This window comes from Salvelinus alpinus, chromosome 1 (genome assembly GCF_045679555.1).
Source record: "Salvelinus alpinus chromosome 1, SLU_Salpinus.1, whole genome shotgun sequence".
NCBI lineage: Eukaryota > Metazoa > Chordata > Actinopteri > Salmoniformes > Salmonidae > Salvelinus > Salvelinus alpinus.
In genome coordinates this window covers 70,949,785-70,970,171 of record NC_092086.1, presented here as the reverse complement: position 1 = coordinate 70,970,171, position 20,387 = coordinate 70,949,785, and the positions used below count along the sequence as shown (strand labels likewise).

Sequence of the window (20,387 nt, the reverse complement as noted above, 5' to 3'; positions counted from 1 at the left end):
TCCAAGATGAACTGGCCACTCGGGAACCACCGGACAACCTCGAGTCCCTGATCAAGTTGGCTTCACGCATAGACCAGCGTCTGAGAGAGAGAGAGCTCAACCGTAGATCTCTCACCCTAGCTCCTATCGGTCCCAGCTCCGAGTCTCCACCTTTATCCCCGCTGACTCCACCGGAACCCATGCAGGTTGGACGCATCTCCCAGGCTGAGAGAGACCGCCGGATGAGGGAGCGATGCTGTCTATATTGCGGCAAACCGGGCCATTTCCTCTCCACGTGTCCCGGGCTCCAGGGAAAACGCACTCTCCCGTGCAGGCCTGGGAGGACTGTAACGGGAAACATAACCTCCTCCCATCCATCCAACTCCCGCCTGCTCATTCCAGTTACCCTTTCCTGGGACGACCACGAGTTTTCTCTTCAAGCCTTGGTAGACTCTGGAGCCGCAGGTAACTTCATGGATGGTGTCTGGGCGAAGGAGAATGGCGTTCCCTCTGAACCTCTAAGTGACCCCATAAGGGTTACTACGTTGGATGGAAGCCCTTTGGGATCTGGACTTGTCACTCGTGTCACTACCCCCTTGCGTCTTTCAGTTTCCCAACACCAGGAAGTGATGAACTTTCATCTGACCTCGTGTTCCGAGTTCCCTCTCGTCCTTGGATACCCCTGGCTTCACAGCCATAACCCTCACATCGACTGGTCTGTGGGCACTATCAAGCAGTGGGGTCCTACGTGCCAAGCCACTTGTATCTTCCCAAGTTCCCCGAGTTCCCCTCCCGAGTCTCTAGAATCCATCGACCTGTCCCGAGTTCCCGAGTGTTACCATGACCTCAAACCGGTATTTAGCAAACAGAGGGCCACCAAACTACCACCCCATAGACCTTACGATTGCCCCATCGACCTGTTTCCGGGCACCTGCCCCCACAGGGGTCAGATCTTTTCCCTATCTCCTCCCGAACGAGCTGCTATGGATACCTACATCAAGGACGCTCTGGCAGCAGGCCTCATGCGTCCATCCACCTCGCCGGCGGGAGCAGGGTTTTTCTTTGTGGCCAAAAAAGACGGGGGATTACGTCCTTGCATCGACTACCGGGGACTTAATGCCATAACCGTCCGTAACCGCTACCCGCTACCCCTTATGGCCACCGCCTTTGAGCTGCTCCAGGAAGCAGTGGTCTTCACTAAGCTTGACCTGCGGAACGCATACCATCTTGTGCGGATCAAACCCGGTGACGAGTGGAAGACCGCTTTCAACACGCCTACTGGTCACTACGAATACTTGGTGATGCCCTTCGGCCTGACCAACGCCCCGGCTGTGTTCCAAGCGCTCATAAACGATGTGCTTAGGGATATGCTTAACATTTTCGTGTTTGTTTACTTGGATGACATCCTCATCTTTTCGAGCTCCCTTCAAGAACACACTAAGCATGTCAGACAAGTGCTCAAACGCCTCCTAGACAGCCATTTGTACGTTAAGCCGGAAAAGTGTGAATTCCATTCCTCTCGAGTACAGTTCCTGGGATTTGTAGTGGAACCCGGTCGAGTCCAGATGGACCCCAAGAAGGTAGGGGCGGTAGCAGATTGGCCCACCCCCAAGTCCGTTAAGGAAGTTCAGCGTTTCCTGGGCTTCACTAACTTCTACCGCAAGTTCATCAAGAACTTCAGCTCGGTGGCAGCCCCTCTCTCAGCTTTAACCAAGGGTGGCAACACAAGGTTTCTGTGGGGAAGAGAAGCTGAGACGGCCTTCCAAGGACTCAAGCAGCGCATCCTCTCTGCTCCCATCCTGACACTACCGACGGCGGATGAACCTTTTGTGGTGGAGGTAGACGCATCAGAGGTTGGTGTTGGAGCTGTCCTGTCTCAGAGGGGTGAAGACAAGAGGCTTCATCCTTGCGCCTTCTTCTCTCACCGGCTTACCCCGGCCGAGAGGAATTACGATGTGGGGGATCGTGAACTCCTAGCGGTTAAGATGGCATTGAAGGAATGGAGACACTGGCTCGAGGGGGCTTCTCAACCGTTTCAAGTGCTTACGGACCACAAAAATCTGGAGTATATCCAGCAGGCGAAGCGGTTGAACTCCAGACAAGCTCGATGGTCTCTTTTCTTCAGCCGATTCCAGTTTATTCTCACCTATAGACCCGGGTCGAAGAATCTCAAACCGGATGCCTTGTCACGAGTCTACTCTCCTGCCATTCGAGAAGATACTGACATGACTGTTCTTCCTGCCGCTAAGATCGTGGCTCCGATCTCGTGGCAAGTGGAGGATACCGTGAAACAAGCTCAAGCCATCGAACCGGGCCCTGGAGGAGGTCCTGCTAATCGGTTGTTTGTTCCCAAGGCAGCAAGGTCCCAAGTCCTTCTGTGGGGGCACTCCTCTCGCCTCACCTGTCACCCGGGCGTAGGTCGCACCTTGGAGTTCATCCAGCGTAAGTTCTGGTGGCCCACCATAAAAGAAGACGTTGCCACTTTCGTCAAGGCCTGTTCCGTGTGCTGCCAGGGCAAATCTTCTCACCTCCGCCCTCAAGGACTCCTTCACCCTTTATCTATTCCCCACCGACCCTGGTCCCATATCTCGCTGGACTTTATTACTGGCCTTCCTCCGTCCCATGGTAATACTACGATCCTAGTCATCATCGACAGGTTTTCTAAGGCGGCCAGGTTTGTTCCCTTGACCAAATTACCTTCTGCCAAGGAAACAGCTGAGTTGGTGATTAACCATGTGTTCCGAGTCTTTGGCATCCCGCAAGATATGGTTTCCGACAGAGGTCCCCAGTTCGCCTCAAGGTTTTGGAAGGCCTTCTGCCAACTCATAGGGGCCACGGCCAGTTTATCTTCAGGGTACCATCCGGAGTCCAACGGCCAAACTGAGAGGATGAATCAGGAGCTGGAAACCACCCTCAGATGTATGGTTTCCAACAACCCATCCACATGGTCATCCTTCATTGTTTGGGCTGAGTACGCGCACAACACCTTGTGCTCCTCCTCCACTGGTATATCCCCGCACGAGTGTCAGTTTGGCTATGCTCCTCTATTGTTCCCGGACCAGGAGGCAGAAGTCAGAGTGCCTTCAGCCTCGAGGTTCATCAGACGCTGTCGGCTTACGTGGAAGAAGGCCCGTCTTAATCTTCTGCGTTCCTCTCAGCAGTACCAACGACAAGCCAACAGACGTCGCCGTCCCGGTCCTACCCTGTACCCCGGCCAGAGAGTATGGCTCTCAACAAAAAACTTACCGCTACGGGTGGAGTCTCGCAAGCTGTCCCAGAGATTCATCGGACCCTTTAAGATTGCCAGGAGAGTCAATCCCGTTACTTTTCGCCTGCACTTACCCAGATCCCTTAAAATCAATCCCACATTTCACATTTCTTTATTAAAACCTGTTGTTTTTTCTCCCCTTATTCCGGCAGGCAGACCTCCCCCTCCGCCCCGTGTCATCGGAGGCCAGTCGGCTTATACCGTCCACCGGATACTGGACTCCCGCCGGGTGCAGCGGTCCTGGCAGTATCTGGTGGACTGGGAAGGCTACGGTCCCGAGGAGCGCTCCTGGGTTCCTGCCAAGGACATACTGGACCCTGACCTCATTCGTCAGTTCAGGGCCCTCCACCCTGAGAAGGCTGGTAGGAACGTCAGGAGCCGTTCCTAGGAGGGGGGTTCTGTCAGGTTTTGGCCAGGACTGTTCTGGTTTTTTGTCACTAGATGTCCCCATTGCACCTTTTTTGTACCTTTTGTTTTTCCCTTGCTCTATTATTGTTTGCACCTGTATGTCGTTCCCTTGTTAGTATTTAATCCCTGTGTGTTCCTTAGTTCCTTGCTCAGTGTTTGTATGTTAGCACCCAGCCCCAGCCCAAGCCTTGTTGTGAACATATATTTTTCTCTTGTTGGATTTTCCAGAGGTTCTCTGGTTTTGTTCTTTTGTATTTTGGATTAGTCTTTTAGGTTTGTTTTTTCCCTTGCTGTTTTTACCACTTTGTAGATTTTCTTTGTATTTTGGAAGTTATCTATTTTTTATTAAACCACCATCTCTAGTACTGCTGTGTCTGCCTCATCTTCTGGGTTCTGCCGATTTAGTGACTGTTTCTCGCACCGGGTCCTGACATCTTTGTTGCGTTTCTGATTAATGCCTTCCTTGCCTGGTCCGTGAGTTTTGGTGGGCGGCCCTCATTTGGCAGGTTTGTTGTGGTGCCATATTCCTTCATATTCCCGCTGTGTCATCAAGGACCCCACACACGCCAGCCACAAGCTATTCACTCACTCCAGCCACAAGCTATTCACCATTGAGGTCTGATACAAACAGGCTGAGAAACAGTTTCTATCTACAAGCCATCAGACTGCTGAATACTTGAACTGGACTGACTACCTGCTCTGACTCTCTGCAACTTAGCACACATGCACTCACTCACGCACACACCCACACAGATACACGTGTAAATATTGGACTACAAATTGTGCCTTCCTGTATTATATCAAATTAATTGACGCAATCAATCAATCTTTGCCTCAGCAATGTAGCACAAATGAATGGTCCTGACATTTGAGTTCGGGGTATAAAGTGCAAAGAATATGCATAGAAAATAGTTGTATAAGTAAAGGATAATTAACAAGGCGTTCTGTGGAAAATAATGCACAACGTGGAATGTGCGCCACAAGGCGCTAGCAGAGTGCCACTAACCTTCCACGGAGTTGCATTCTTTTCCAGAGAATGCATAGAGCCCCGAGCTGATTATCCCGCTTATACCACAGCTATAATTTAACACATTTGCCACTAGAAATGTGTTCAACAACCATGGAAGTAGCTAGCAAGTTTACTATAGCTACAGAAGTTGCCTTGGTAACCAAACAAACAAACTTGCTAGCTTATCTAACCAAACCATCAGTCCTGCTAGCTTGCTATTATGAAAAGGGAATAAAAAAATTGCAATAATTATTTCAATTCGACTTCTGCTTTCAAAAGCAGCTCAAACATATTGTAGAACATGTAAGAATGAACTTCATAGCCATTGAATATTGTCGTGCATTATGATTGCTTCAAGCCAATCAGAAACAAGTATTCAACAAGGCAATGGTATAAGAGAGTATACAAGACTATACAGCCTATGCATCTACTGTATATGACCGCTTTAGTATAGTGTATTGTTTGTCCACGAATCAGAGTTAATTTGGCTGTGCTGTGTGGTCATCTAATAGAATTGATTGGACAGAAAGACAGACTGGTCATTGAACAGCTGGGCCTACATTCCACAATCTTGTTAGTCCTGTTTTTTGTCTACATTGTAGCAACTTGATTATTCTATTGTTCTTAAAACCGATGTTAAGCCAAATCCTGGACTAAGATTATCGAGCGATTCTCCAAAGAGCTCACTTTTTAGTCCAGGCTTAATTCGGGTCCGAGAATCTGTCCCTTGATGCTTTATTAAAGTACTGAGGATATCGCCACCAATAGCACATATTCCATATCTAGATTGCTTTTCTATCTAGATATGGATTATTATTATTATTTTTTACCTTTATTTAACTAGGCAAGTCAGTTAAGAACAAATTCTTATTTTCAATGACAGCCTAGGAACAGTGGGTTAACTGCCTTGTTCAGGGACAGAACAACAGATTTGTACCTTGTCAGCTCAGGCATTTGATCTTAAAACCTTTCGGTTACTAGTCCAACACTCTTACCACTAGGCTACCTACCTAGTAGGTATTCTGTCCAATTTTTTAATTGCCATACTAATCCTTGATTGAAATGTTACTTCCCTCTTAGCTATGTTGTCCACTTTGTCTCTCACTCATTTCACCAACCTTCTGGATAGCAGCAAAGAGAAAACACAGACATGGTTATCTATCATACCGATTCGGTGAATAAATGATTGCATCCGAGCTACTAGAGTGTGAAAAGGCTTTTCCTTTTCTTTTTAAAGTATCTGTCATACTGACCTATTATAGATTTACCAACAGTAGATGATCTGTTTGTTTTCAGCTGGGTCAGGCGTGGAGCTCTACACTTGCTCACACACGCATATAGTAGACACACATACACACATAGTCTTGTATAACTAACCTTGTGGGGACACACAATTCAGTCCAATTCAAAATCCTATTTTCTCTAACCCCCTAACTCAACCCTAACCCCAAAACCTAACCTTAACCCTAAACCTAACCTTAGCTCCTAACCCTAAACCTAAAACTAACTCACGTTGTGGTGGTAACACCAATGTGTGTGTGTGTGTGTGTGTGTGTGTGTGTGTGTGTGTGTGTGTGTGTGTGTGTGTGTGTGCGCAGTGTAGTATATTACCAGAAACTTTAGAAGTTATTCCAAATGCTAAGTATTTTATGGAATTTTCATAACATGTAAAACATAAAATATGATCATTTTAATATTCAAAATTGAATCACAAAGCTCTAAAACATTACCCAAATGTTTACCCTAACATTACCCAATAAACTTAGTGAATAACATTGGTGTTTAGTATGTTTTACAAGCTTTTATTTATTTTACTGTGTCAATATTACTTTGGTGTAAATGTTTTAGCGTCAAACTGGTAGCAGTTGTGAAAAAAAGTAAATACTCTGCTCAAAAAAATAAAGGGAACACTTAAACAACACAATGTAACTCCAAGTCAATCACACTTCTGTGAAATCAAACTGTCCACTTAGAAAGCAACACTGATTGACAATAAATTTCACATGCTGTTGTGCAAATGGAATAGACAAAAGGTGGAAATTATAGGCAATTAGCAAGACACCCCCAATAAAGGAGTGGTTCTGCAGGTGGTGAACACAGACCACTTCTCAGTTCCTATGCTTCCTGGCTGATGTTTTGGTCACTTTTGAATGCTGGCGGTGCTTTCAGTCTAGTGGTAGCATGAGACGGAGTCTACAACCCACACAAGTGGCTCAGGTAGTGCAGCTCATCCAGGATTGCACATCAATGCGAGCTGTGGCAGGAAGGTTTGCTGTGTCTATCAGCGTAGTTCCCAGAGCATGGAGGCGCTACCAGGAGACAGGCCAGTACATCAGGAGACGTGGAGGAGGACGTAGGAGGGCAACAACCCAGCAGCAGGACCGCTACCTCCGCCTTTGTGCAAGGAGGAGCAGGAGGAGCACTGCCAGAGCCCTGCAAAATGACCTACAGCAGGCCACAAATGTGCATGTGTCTGCTCAAACGGTCAGAAACAGACTCCATGAGGGTGGTATGAGGGCCCGACGTCCACAGATGGGGGTTGTGCTTACAGCCCAACACCGTGCAGGACGTTTGGCATTTGCCAGAGAACACCAAGATTGGCAAATTCGCCACTGGCGCCCTGTGCTCTTCACAAATGAAAGCAGGTTCACACTGAGCATATGAGCACATGTGACAGACGTGACAGAGTCTGGAGACGCCGTGAAGAACGTTCTGCTGTCTGCAACATCCTCCAGCATGACCGGTTTGGCGGTGGGTCAGTCATGGTGTGGGGTGGCATTTCTTTGGGGGGCCGCACAGCCCTCCATGTGCTCGCCAGAGGTAGCCTGACTGCCATTAGGTACCGAGATGAGATCCTCAGACCCCTTGTGAGACCATATGCTGGTGCGGTTGGCCCTGGGTTCCTCCTAATGCAAGACAATGCTAGACCTCATGTGGCTGGAGTGTGTCAGCAGTTCCTGCAAGAGGAAGGCATTGATGCTATGGACTGGCCCGCCCGTTCCCCAAACCTGAATCCAATTGAGCACATCTGGGACATCATGTCTCGCTCCATCCACCAACGCCACGTTGCACCACAGACTATCCAGGAGTTGGCGGATGCTTTAGTCCAGGTCTGGGAGGAGATCCCTCAGGAGACCATCCGCCACCTCATCAGGAGCATGCCCAGGCGTTGTAGGGAGGTCATACAGGCACGTGGAGGCCACACACACTACTGAGCCTCATTTTGACTTGTTTTAAGGACATTACATCAAAGTTGGATCAGCCTGTAGTGTGGTTTTCCACTTTAATTTTGAGTGTGACTCCAAATCCAGACCTCCATGGGTTGATAAATTTGATTTACATTGATCATTTTTGTGTGATTTTGTTGTCAGCACATTCAACTATGTAAAGAAAAAAGTATTTAATAAGAATATTTCATTCATTCAGATCTAGGATGTGTTATTTTAGTGTTCCCTTTATTTTTTTGAGCAGTGTAGTTGGAAGAGTTGCAGAGTCAATTGCAAATGATGTCCTTTTTGATTGGATGTTTTTTTTTATTAACTCATGGCCAGTTTTGAAACAGATATGAAGATTTAGGGAAAAAATCTATATTTTATATGAATACATTTTTTCAAGTTATTCACGTTAGTGCTGGGCGATATGGCCTAAAAATCATATCTCCAATTTTTTCAATCTTATGGGATATTCACAATATATCTAAAAAATATATACAGTGGGGAGAACAAGTATTTGATACACTGCCGATTTTGCAGGTTTTCCTACTTACAAAGCATGTAGAGGTCTGTAATTTTTATCATAGGTACACTTCAACTGTGAGAGACGGAATCTAAAACAAAAATCCAGAAAATCACATTGTATGATTTTTAAGTAATTAATTTGCATTTTATTGCATGACATAAGTATTTGATCACCTACCAACCAGTAAGAATTCCGGCTCTCACAGACCTGTTAGTTTTTCTTTAAGAAGCCCTCCTGTTCTCCACTCATTACCTGTATTAACTGCACCTGTTTGAACTCGTTACCTGTATAAAAGACACCTGTCCACACGCTCAATCAAACAGACTCCAACCTCTCCACAATGGCCAAGACCAGAGAGCTGTGTAAGGACATCAGGGATAAAATTGTAGACCTGCACAAGGCTGGGATGGGCTACAGGACAATAGGCAAGCAGCTTGGTGAGAAGGCAACAACTGTTGGCGCAATTATTAGAAAATGGAAGAAGTTCAAGATGACGGTCAATCACCCTCGGTCTGGGGCTCCATGCAAGATATCACCTCGTGGGGCATCAATGATCATGAGGAAGGTAAGGGATCAGCCCAGAACTACACGGCAGGACCTGGTCAATGACCTGAAGAGAGCTGGGACCACAGTCTCAAAGAAAACCATTAGTAACACACTACGCCGTCATGGATTAAAATCCTGCAGCGCACGCAAGGTCCCCCTGCTTAAGCCAGTGCATGTCCAGGCCTGTCTGAAGTTTGCCAATGACCATCTGGATGATCCAGAGGAGGAATGGGAGAAGGTCATGTGGTCTGATGAGACAAAAATATAACTTTTTGGTCTAAACTCCACTCGCTGTGTTTGGAGGAAGAAGAAGGATGAGTACAACCCCAAGAACCCATCCCAAACGTGAAGCATGGAGGTGGAAACATCATTCTTTGGAGCTGCTTTTCTGCAAAGGGGACAGGACGACTGCACCGTATTGAGGGGAGGATGGATGGGGCCATGTATCGCAAGATCTTGGCCAACAACCTCCTTCCCTCAGTAAGAGCATTGAAGATGGGTCGTGGCTGGGTCTTCCAGCATGACAACGACCCGAAACACACAGCCAGGGCAACTAAGGAGTGGCTCCGTAAGAAGCATCTCAAGGTCCTGGAGTGGTCTAGCCAGTCTCCAGACCTGAGTCCAATAGAAAATCTTTGGAGGGAGCTGAAATTCCGTATTGCCCAGCGACAGCCCCGAAACCTGAAGGATCTGGAGAAGGTCTGTATGGAGGAGTGGGCCAAAATCCCTGCTGCAGTGTGTGCAAACCTGGTCAAGAACTACAGGAAACGTATGATCTCTGTAATTGCAAACAAAGGTTTCTGTACCAAATATTAAGTTCTGCTTTTCTGATGTATCAAATACTTATGTCATGCAATAAAATGCAAAGGAATTAGTTAAAAATCATACAATGTGATTTTCTGGATTTTTGTTTTAGATTCCGTCTCTCACAGTTGAAGTGTACCTATGATAAATATTACAGACCTCTACATGCTTTGTAAGTAGGTAAACCTGCAAAATCGGCAGTGTATCAAATACTTGTTCTCCCCACTGTATGTTTTTATGTTTTCTCATAAGCGTAGTTGTACAATTAAAGGTCAAGTACACTGCATTTCAAACTGTCAGTATTCAGGGTTTATGAAGTTATACGTAGGCTAAATATAAGCCTTCCACAACCATAAGACCCAGTAATAATTTAATTATTTTATCAAAATAGTTTAACCTGCTTTTTTTTGTTACAATAATCACTGATCTGGCTTTCAAGTCTGTCTATGAAAATGCCCTTTTTTGTTACAAATTGAACTAGAACCATGCATAATGCACATTCACTAATAATTACTAACTTCTTGTAGCAGGCATTTGGCTATAGAAAATGAACACAGGTCTTATCAACAATCTCTCAAGCCCACATACTGTAACGACCCTGGGTTTATAATCGCGGATATCGACTCTGCCGCTTGAGCATTCTTTTGGGGCACAGTCGATAGCGCGCTGGACTTCGGGCTAGAAGGTGGAGGGTTCAAGACCTGCTCCCTGCCTGTTTCATTACATTGGTGTCAGAAGTGGGATTGGACCTTGCATCCACGACAGTGCGTGTGCTTGGCCAGTGAGCGCGTTCCTATAAGACGTAGAGTCGCAAGCTAGTGCGAGGACGCCCTCTTTGAATATGTGGATCACTACAAATACCTAGGTGTCTGGTTAGACTGTAAACTCTCCTTCCAGACTCACATTAAGCATCTCCAATCCAATTAAATCTAGAATCGGCTGCCTATTTCGCAAACAAAGCATCCTTCACTCATGCTGCCAAACATACCCTTGTAAAACTGACTATCCTACCGATCCTTGACTTCGGCGATGTCATTTACAAAATAGTCTCCAACACCCTACTCAGCAAATTGGATGCAGTCTATCACAGTGCCATCCGTTTTGTCACCAAAGCCCCATATACTACCCACCACTGCGACCTGTATGCTCTCGTTGGCTCGCCCTCTCTTCATATTCGTCGCCAAACCCACTGGCTCCAGGTCATCTATAAGTCTTTGCTAGGTAAAGCCCAGCCTTATCTCAGCTCACTGGTCACCATAGCAGCACCCACCCCGTAGCACACGCTCCAGCAGGTATATTTCACTGGTCACCCCCAAAGCCAATTCCTCCTTCAGCTGCCTTTCCTTACAGTTCTCTGCTGCCAATGACTGGAACAAACTGCAAAAATCACTGAAGCTGGAGGGTCATATCTCCCTCACTAGCTTTAAGCACCAGCTGTCAGAGCAGCTCACAGATCACTGCACCTGTACATAGCTCATCTGTAAATAGACCATCCAACTACCTCATCCCCATACTGTTATTTATTTATTTTATTTATTTTGCTCCTTTGCACCCCGGTATCTCTACTTGCACATTCATCTTCTGCACATCCATCACTCCAGTGTTTAATTGCTATATTGTAATTATTTCGCCACTATGGCCTATTTATTGCCTTACCTCCCTTGTCCTACCTCATTTGCACACATTGTATATAGACTTTTTCTATTGTATTATTGACTGTATGTTTGTTTATTCCATGTGTAACTCTGTGTTGTTGTTTGTGTCACACTGCTTAGCTTTATCTTGGCCAGGTCGCAGTTGTAATGACAACTTGTTCTCAACTAACCTACCTGGTTAAATAAAGGTGAGATAAAAATAAAATACAAATTTGAAAGGAGGGAGTAGTGTAACGACCCTGGGTTTATAAGCGCGGATATCGACTCTGCCGCTTGAGCATGCTTTTGGGGCACATTCGATAGCGCGCTGGACTTCGGGCTAGAAGGTCGAGGGTTCGAGACCTGCTCCCTGCCTGTTTCATTACAATACTATTGATTAGCCAGCATATCTTTATATTTCAAGTTCAGCCAATTTAGATATATTTGCTAGCTAACAGGGTTGAACAGTTTTGTTTTCAGAATTGTTATGAACACAACCTTTTGTCTGTCTCCAACTTTTTGAACAGCATGTTAGCCTGTCCACTTCGTTCAGATGTTGAAATCAAGTGGGCTACCGTATTTCTCAGAATGAGAACAAGTTGCCAATTCCTTATATAATTGTGCTTTATGCTTATTGAACATTTATAAAACACAGCCTAGACAGCTAGTATAACAGTCTTTGGCTAAAATGCTGCAATGTTCATTGATACTCTCATTTTAGCAGTGTCTGCTCTTTGCGCAATTTGAGTAGTTGAGACATAAAACGGGTATCATAAGAAAAGTGCTGGTCCAGCCTTTCACACATACCATCACACGGGTGTGATCGTTCTACAGTGGTCCCTGAAGCGTACGATCACACCCGTGTGATTAGAACACTCATTTAGAACGCTCGTTTAGAACGGCCAGTTTCGAATGACGCAACAATCAGCATTTGAGCTGGCCACACTTTTTTCAGAAACTATTTACACAAACACAGTCCTTACAAAGTTATGTCCAGAATGTGAGCAGTTTATTTTGGGATGCAATGTTCAGATATTCACAGAAGTATATATAGCATAACACAATCATCCTAACCGGAAAAATGTAGGCTACATTTGTCCAAGCGCTAACTGAGGAAAGATTGACCCAACACAAGCAGTACTATTTTCTAACTCTCGGCTGGCATAAACTACAATATGAATTAGCTAATAGCAATTATTATGTATAATTAATCACATCACGGGTGAGCTCACCATTGATCGAAATAATTAGGTAAAACACTTTTGAAATCGAAAGTAATCCGAGGATTAGTTTCAGCGCGCAGCCATGCATTTGTTCCTCACAGAAACCGAAGATAATAAGAGAAGACAAGATGAGTTTGGTCTGTTTATAGTATGCATGTTGAAGGGGTGTGTCAATCACTGTCGTTCACGTCCCACCCTTCATTTCCGGAAGTCCTCAAAAAATGAGTGAACTCTTACTCACCTCATTTTGTTATAACATCTTTGGTCAAACAGACGATTACGTGAAACCCAGAATGCATTGTATGTCAACAAACATAGCTACACAGCTGGAATTAGCTTAGCTCATCATAATCAGTACAACCTTCAAAAAAGTATTTTACACACATATGTGCCCATTACAATCTGTGCAAGAATCGGAATGCATGATTTGTCACATAGAATTGAAAACATGTGAATAAAACAGTAAATACACAAATAATTGCCACACAAAACATTTTCTGATAGTGATTTATTGAGACAAGTGGCGCGTGCCGGCAGTCAACCACGTACCACGTACCCTCTCACTCTAAACCATTCAGTGTTGTTGTTTATGTATGTAGATAGTGAGCTAAGCTGTAGCATTACCAATAACTTTCAAAAGGAGACAACTCACAAATGTGGAAATTCTGGAGATTTTGAGTCTGAAAGTCAGGAATCAGATTCTGACAGTGAGGAGCTGCCCCCCAACCTTGTAGCCATTGAGAACCCTTAATCTGAGGACCCCTTGTCCACTGACAAAGTCCCAGTTCCATTAGAAGATGCTGGTGGTGATGGTGGCAGACTGACAGTGGATGAAGTACAGGAGTTCTGTGGTAGCTGGAAGGCTGCCAGCCATTTCACCTCTCCTGGCCCTGATGATTGTGTTGATGAGTCCCAGTCTGGAGTGCAACGCCCCTTGCCATTTCCATCTGAGGCAGAGTGCTTCAAGTTGTTTCTGACAGAGGAGCTGGTGGGAGACATAGTAGAGACCAATCGCTATGCCTTGGAGCTACAGGATAAGAGAGAGCCAGTGTAACGGATGTGAAATGGCTAGCTAGTTAGCGGGTACGCGCTAATAGCGTTTCAATCAGTTAAGTCACTTGCTCTGAAACCTTGAAGTAGTGGTTCCCCTTGCTCAGCAAGGGCCGCGGCTTTTGTGGAGCGATGGGTAACGATGCTTCGTGGGTGACTGTTGTTGATGTGTGCAGAGGGTCCCTGGTTCGCGCCCGGGTATGGGCGAGGGGACGGACGTAAAGTTATACTGTTACACCAGGAGTGGGGGGACAACCACAATTAGTGAAATGTATACATTCCTGGTGACAGTAAAGAAGAACTCCCTAAGAGAATACTGGAGCAGAGATCCTATGTTTGCAACTCCCTTCTTTGCCACCCTCTTTTCCCAAGACTGCTTTCTAGTTCTGCTGCTATGACTGCATTTCATCATCAACGCTACTGCCATCCTAAATGACCCGTTATACAAAACAAGAGATGTCAACAGCTGGCAGTAAAGTGCCATGACAAACGAGACGTCCATGTCCTCTCCACTGTCCATACAGCAACCATGTCGGCCACAGGGAAGGTGAACCACCTGACGGGAGAGAGAAACAAACCAGACTGCGTGCTTGACTATTACCTCAAAATGGGGGCAGTGGATAAGGCCGACATGATAAACAGCTTTGTGGAATGAACTCAGAAAACGACCAAGTGGTATAAGATATTTTTCCAGGGTAGCGTCAAAATACAACATGCCAATACTTCTGACGCATTTAGCATTGTTTTACAGAGCTAATAGAATAATGTAACTAGTTACATAAGCACGATTGAATATAACACCATAAAAGGTGAGTAACGTTACCTAGCGTGTCCGCGGTTATAAGGAATATACACAAATATATTATGCTCCATACACACAGTGAGCTACAGTAGAAACGGTATAACACGACACAGAAACTAATATAACGTAATTAGGCACTTACTTTGATAGAAACGGAGTCTGGTGGATTTGAAGATGGGTGTCTGTAGTGACGCCTCTAGCACTGAGACGCTGTGCCACTTGGGAGTCAAAAGGCCAGGGTAGCTTCAACATACAACACATGCTAATACATCCGTGACGCAATTAGCATTGTTTTCCAGAGCTAATAAGACTGTAGCTAGATACCTAAGCATTGAGTATAACACCATACATGTTATGAAATGAGTAACGTTACATCGCGTGTCCGCGGTTATAAGGAATATACACAAAAACATGATGCTACAGTAGAAACGACATAACATGACATGCAGGCACTTTGATAGAAACGCACTCATTTCCAAAGTTATTATTGGTAACGAAAACAACTTTGATTGCGATGCAGGTGACAGGTGGAAAATATGAACACGTGTATGCAGGACGGCAGATGAGTAAATGTCTGCAGACTTGAACTGCACAAACAATTGAGAAGTGTTTGGGGAATTTGTCCGGGTCAGAAATGTCAAAAAAATTAATTGGTCCGCAAAAGTATTTTTTTTTAATGTGAATGAATGAGGCGGAACACACCTCATTTCAAACTGTTATTATAAAATAAAAAACTGTTTAGAAAATAATTTAAAATTGACAAATAAAACAGGCGGCGTGCTTTTCTTTGAGGGCAGCGCAGATTAAATGTACTATTACATAACAATCACATTCTGGAATTGGAGAGAACGTTCTAACATCACGTGCATAAAACAACTCACGCTGGGGCGACCGTTAGAGATATTTGGAACTCACGCATGAAAGGGATAACAGTCTTTGGCTAAAATGCTGCAATGTTCATTGATACTCTCATTTTAGCAGTGTCTGCTCTTTGCGCAATTTGAGTAGTTGAGACATAAAACGGGTATCATAAGAAAAGTGAACTTCTCCTCTATTTGTTGGCGTGAGAGGCAGAGGGAGGGGCTTGGTGTGAGTGTAAACCATAGAGGAAGAGGTGAAGCGAGAGATTTCACTTTCGCTAAGATCTGTCCAAAATAAACCCAATGCGTTTCTATGGCGTTATTTTGGATCTAAGCTTGTCGTCTGCCTTCCCGACATTGTCAAGGTGGAGACGTGTATCTCGTCATTATATACAGATGTCTGGTGCAAATGGTAAAGTGCACACAGCACAGAGGAGCGAAGGAGCCGAGACCAAAATTATAACTTGAGAACAAGCGGACATAAATGCTCATAAAAAGGAAAATAACAAAACCTCGATTCTTGCAATACATTAGATTGAATCGAATTGATTCGATATATCGCCCAGCCCTAATTCAAGTATAAATGACCAAAATTAGCATAGATTCCAGTTATTTGGATAATTGACCAGTAGTTTTTCATCCCGAGCATAGTGTGCATCCAATGTGTGTGTGTCAGCACTGTCTGTGTGTGTGCGCGAGTTCGTAAACTGTCTTTGTAATGAGAATGGAGAAACTATCTATGAACTTGCTTCATTAAAGTGATTCTCCCACAGAGGGAAAAGTCAAAGAAATACTGGCTTAGTGTTTTCCAAAATGGCAGAGGAGCCCAAATGCCACAGAGAAAATAATTGCCCCCCCAGTCATCACACAGTTCACTATATTATGGCAGCTATAGTACAGAGCCTTGAAAAATGACCTCCCATCTACATGATATATACCGATACGGCCCGCGATTGGCTAAATTTTGTCTCACTCAGCATCAAGGTGCTCTCTGATTCTATGATTTGTCTCAGTGGGCTGTGCACTGCAGTCTGATTGGATGTTTTTGGCTCAGGCCACATGGCGCTATGTGCCATCAGCAGAATAGTCCCATGGTGATTCATATTCTGTGTTACTCCACAGAAAACTATTTCTATAAGGCACAGAGAAAGGTTGGTAATGTCAAAGTTGAAGCTATGCACTGTGAATAAAGCATAGCATACTGTAGTGTGCCATGTTTCAGTTTTTAGACTATAACACAGAATTAAATAGAACAAACACTACCAAAAGTATGTGGACATCTGCTCATCGAACATCTCATTCCAAAATCATGGGCATCAATATGGAGTTGGTACCCCTTTTGCTTTCCACTAGATATTGGAACATTGCTTTAGAGACTTGCTATAAGGGCACAGGGCGAGACCCAGATGTACATGGTTCGAGTCTCTGGTATGTATTATAATCCAAGGGGCAGGCAAGAGAATGGTCGTGGACAGGCAAAAGATCATAACAAGGTCAGAGTCCAGGAGGTACAGAGTGGCAGGCAGGCTCGAGGTCAGGGCAGGCAGTATGGTCAGGCAGGCGGGTTCAGAGTCAAGGCAGGCAAGGGACAAAACCGGGAGGACTAGCAAAAGAGAGAATAGAAAAAGCAGGCGCACGGAAAAACATGCTGGTTGACTTGACAAGACAAGACGAACTGGCAACAGACAAGCAGGGAACACCGGGATAAATATCCAGGTACTAATGGGGAAAACGGGTGACAACTGGAGGTGGGTGGAGACAATCACAAAGACAGGTGAAACAGATCAGGGCGTGACACTTGCTTCCATTCAGCCACGAGCATTAGTGAGGTCGGGCACTGATGTTGGGCGATTAGGCCTGGCTCACAGTCTGCGTTCCATTTCATCCCAAAGGTGTTTGATGGGGTTGAGGTCAAGGCTCTGTGCAGGCCAGTCAAGTTCTTCCACACCGATCTCAACAAACCATTTCTGTATGGACCTCACTTTGTGCACGGGGGCAATGTCATGCTGAAACAGTTAAGGGCCTTCACCAAACTGTTGCCACAAAGTTGGAAGCACAGAATCGTTGTATGCATGTCACTGTATGCTGTAGCGTTAAGATTTCCCTTAACTGGAACTAAGGGGCTTAGCCTGAACCATGATAAACAGTCCCAGACCATCATTCCTCTTCCACCAAACTTTAGATTTGGCACTAAGCATTGGGGCAGGTAGCGTTTTCCTGGCATCTGCCAAACCCAGATTAGTCTGTTGGACTCCCAGATGGTGAAGCGTGATTCATCACTCCAGAGAATGTGTTTCCACTGCTCCCGAGTCCAATGGCGGCAAGCTTTAGACAATTCTAGCTGACACTTGGCATTGTGCATGGTGATCTTAGGCTTGTGTGCGGATGCTCGGCCATGGAAACCCATTTCATGAAGCCCCCGATGAACAGTTGTTGTGCTGACGTTGCTGCCAGAGGCAGTTTGGAACTCGGTAGTGAGTGTTGCAAGCGCTATGTGCTTCAGCATTTGGCAGTCCCGTTCTGTGAGCTTGTGTGGCCTACCACATCACGGCTGAGCCGTTGTTGCTCTGAGACGTTTCTACTTCACAATAACAGCACTTACAGTTGACCGAGTCAGCTCTAGCAGGGCAGAAATTTGACAAACTGACTTGTTGGAAAGGTGCCATCCTATGACGGTGCCACATTGAAAGTCACTGAGCTCTTCAGTAAGTCCATTCTACTGCTGATGTTTGTCTATGGAGATTGCATGACTGTGTGCTCGATTTTATACACCTGTCAGCAACGGGTGTGGCTGAAATAGCCAAATCCACTAATTTGAAGTGGTGTTTCTATGGGCTTTCATAATGTTTGACCTTGTGTTTTTGATTTACAAAAAAGTTAAACGAACTTGATTTGTGAATGTGATGAAAAGAAAACCGAATTATCTGGAGGTCTATACCTCATTTATTGTTGAGGACCTTTGCAATGATACTTGATCACATATGTAATTCAATTAGCTCGTTTAGGGTTGATTTAATGAGCTGAGATATGCAACGGAGTTCGGAGGAAATGTAAAGTATATTCACCGATGACAGCACAAACTGGAAAATATAGATTTGTAATGTCTTGGGATCTCGTTGGTCCCCAGGGAACACAGACTTAGAATCCAACTGCTTGCTTTCTCTCAGCAGGCAGCACCATTAGCCCCACCAAGGTTGTGATCATAAGGCACCAACTGGAAGAAAGTGGTCTTGTCCAATAAGAATAGATTGTTTTTGTTTTCTGTTACGAAACATTTTGAAATGTTTTCTATTGTGTGCCCTAATGAACATGACACAGGAGTAGGGTTGCAAAGGGAGGGTATATTACTGGAAACTTTTTAAGTTTACCAGTAAACTACCAGAATTTTGGTATCTTTCAAGGATTTTATGTAATCTATCACATCTAGTAGCCCTTTTGGGTAATTCAGATTATCACAGATGTCTGTATTATCTCGGGCCCTTTCTTTGGTCTTATCACATGTAAAATATATGAAATAATTATATAAGAAAAATATATATATACACTACCGTTGAAAAGTTTGGGGTCACTTAGAAATGTCCTTGTTTTTTAATGAAAAGGAAATTTCTTGTCCATTAAAATAACATAAAATTGATCAGAAATACAGTATAGACATTGTTATTGTTGAAAATTACTATTGTAGCTGGAAACAGCAGATTTTTTATGGAATATCTACATAGGCGTACAGAGGCCCATTATCAGCAACCATCACTTCTGTGTTCCAATGGCACGTTGTGTTAGCTAATCCAAGTTTATCATTTTAAAAGGCTAATTGATCATTAGAAAACCCTTTTGCAATTATGTTAGCACAGCTGAAAACTGTTGTCCTGATTAAAGAATCAATAAAACTGTCCTTCTTTAGACTAGTTGGGTTCGATTACAGGCTCAAAATGGCCAGAAACAAAGACTTTCTTCTGAAACTCGTCGGTCTATTTTTGTACGCCTAGATATAAATATAGATATTTCATAAAGAATCAGCAGTTTCCAGCTACGATAGTCATTTACAATATTTACAATGTCTACGCTGTATTTCTGATCAATTTGATGTTATTTTAATGGACAAAAAAAAAATGTATTTCAAAAACAAGGATTTTTTAAAATTATTATATTTTTTTCTCCCCAATTTCGTGGTATCCAATTGGTAGTAATTACAGTCTTGTCTCATCGCTGCAACTCCCGTACGGACTCGAGAGAGGCGAAGGTTGAGAGCCATGCGTCCTACGAAACACAACCCAACCAAGCCGCACAGCTTCTTGACACAATGCCCATCCAACCCGGAAGCCAGCCGCACCAATGTGTCGGAGGAAACACCGAATACGTGCACTGCGCCCGACCCGCCACAGGAGTCGCTAGTGCGCGATGAGACAAGGATATCCCTGCCGGCCAAAACCTCCCTAACCAGGACGACGCTGGGCCAATTGTGCGCCGCCCCATGGGCCTCCCGATCGCGGCCGGCTGCGACAGAGCCTGGACTCGAGCCCAGAATCTCTGGTGGCACAGCTAGCACTGCGATGCAGTGCCTTAGACCACTGCGCCACCCGGGAGGCCCAAAACAACAAGGACATTTTTAAGTGACCCCAAACTTTTGAATGATAGTGTATTTTATGACAAATCTGTCAAACATTTTCCTGAATATAAACCATCAATTTAGTGAATACTATGAGAGTTCCTTGACAAGATGGTTCGAGGTGAGGAAATCGCAGCTTAGTCAATGAATGAACAATTTTTGAAATATATTTATTTTTTCATTTATTTAACCGTTATTTAACTAGGCAAGTCAGTTAAGAACAAATTATTATTTACAATGACAGCCTACACCGGCCAAACCCAGACGATGCTGGGCCAATTGTGCGCTGTCCATATAACATTCTTCCAAGAGTCTTGATGATCATCCAGGTGCTTCCAGGTGCTTTTTGGCAAACTTGAGTCAACTTTTTGGACGAGATGGGTCACATTATGTCTGGCGAAAACCAAACACTACATTCCACAGTAATAACCTTATACCAACGGTCAACTATGGTGGTGGT

At 44.6% G+C, this 20,387-nt stretch overlaps 1 protein-coding gene and 1 long non-coding RNA gene across 3 annotated transcripts in view; one reads left to right on the top strand and one right to left on the bottom strand.

The window, feature by feature from the left end:
- LOC139584623 (protein Aster-B-like) overlaps window positions 1–20,387 on the top strand; it is a 151,955-nt gene that overhangs the window by 69,118 nt on the left and 62,450 nt on the right. The gene's annotated exons all lie outside the window — the stretch shown is intronic.
- Window positions 13,103–15,300, bottom strand: LOC139584635 (uncharacterized). The gene is made up of 2 exons (XR_011676800.1): window positions 14,604–15,300; window positions 13,103–14,215 (listed from the first exon to the last, which is right to left on the bottom strand). It is a non-coding gene; the product is annotated as an uncharacterized lncRNA (long non-coding RNA).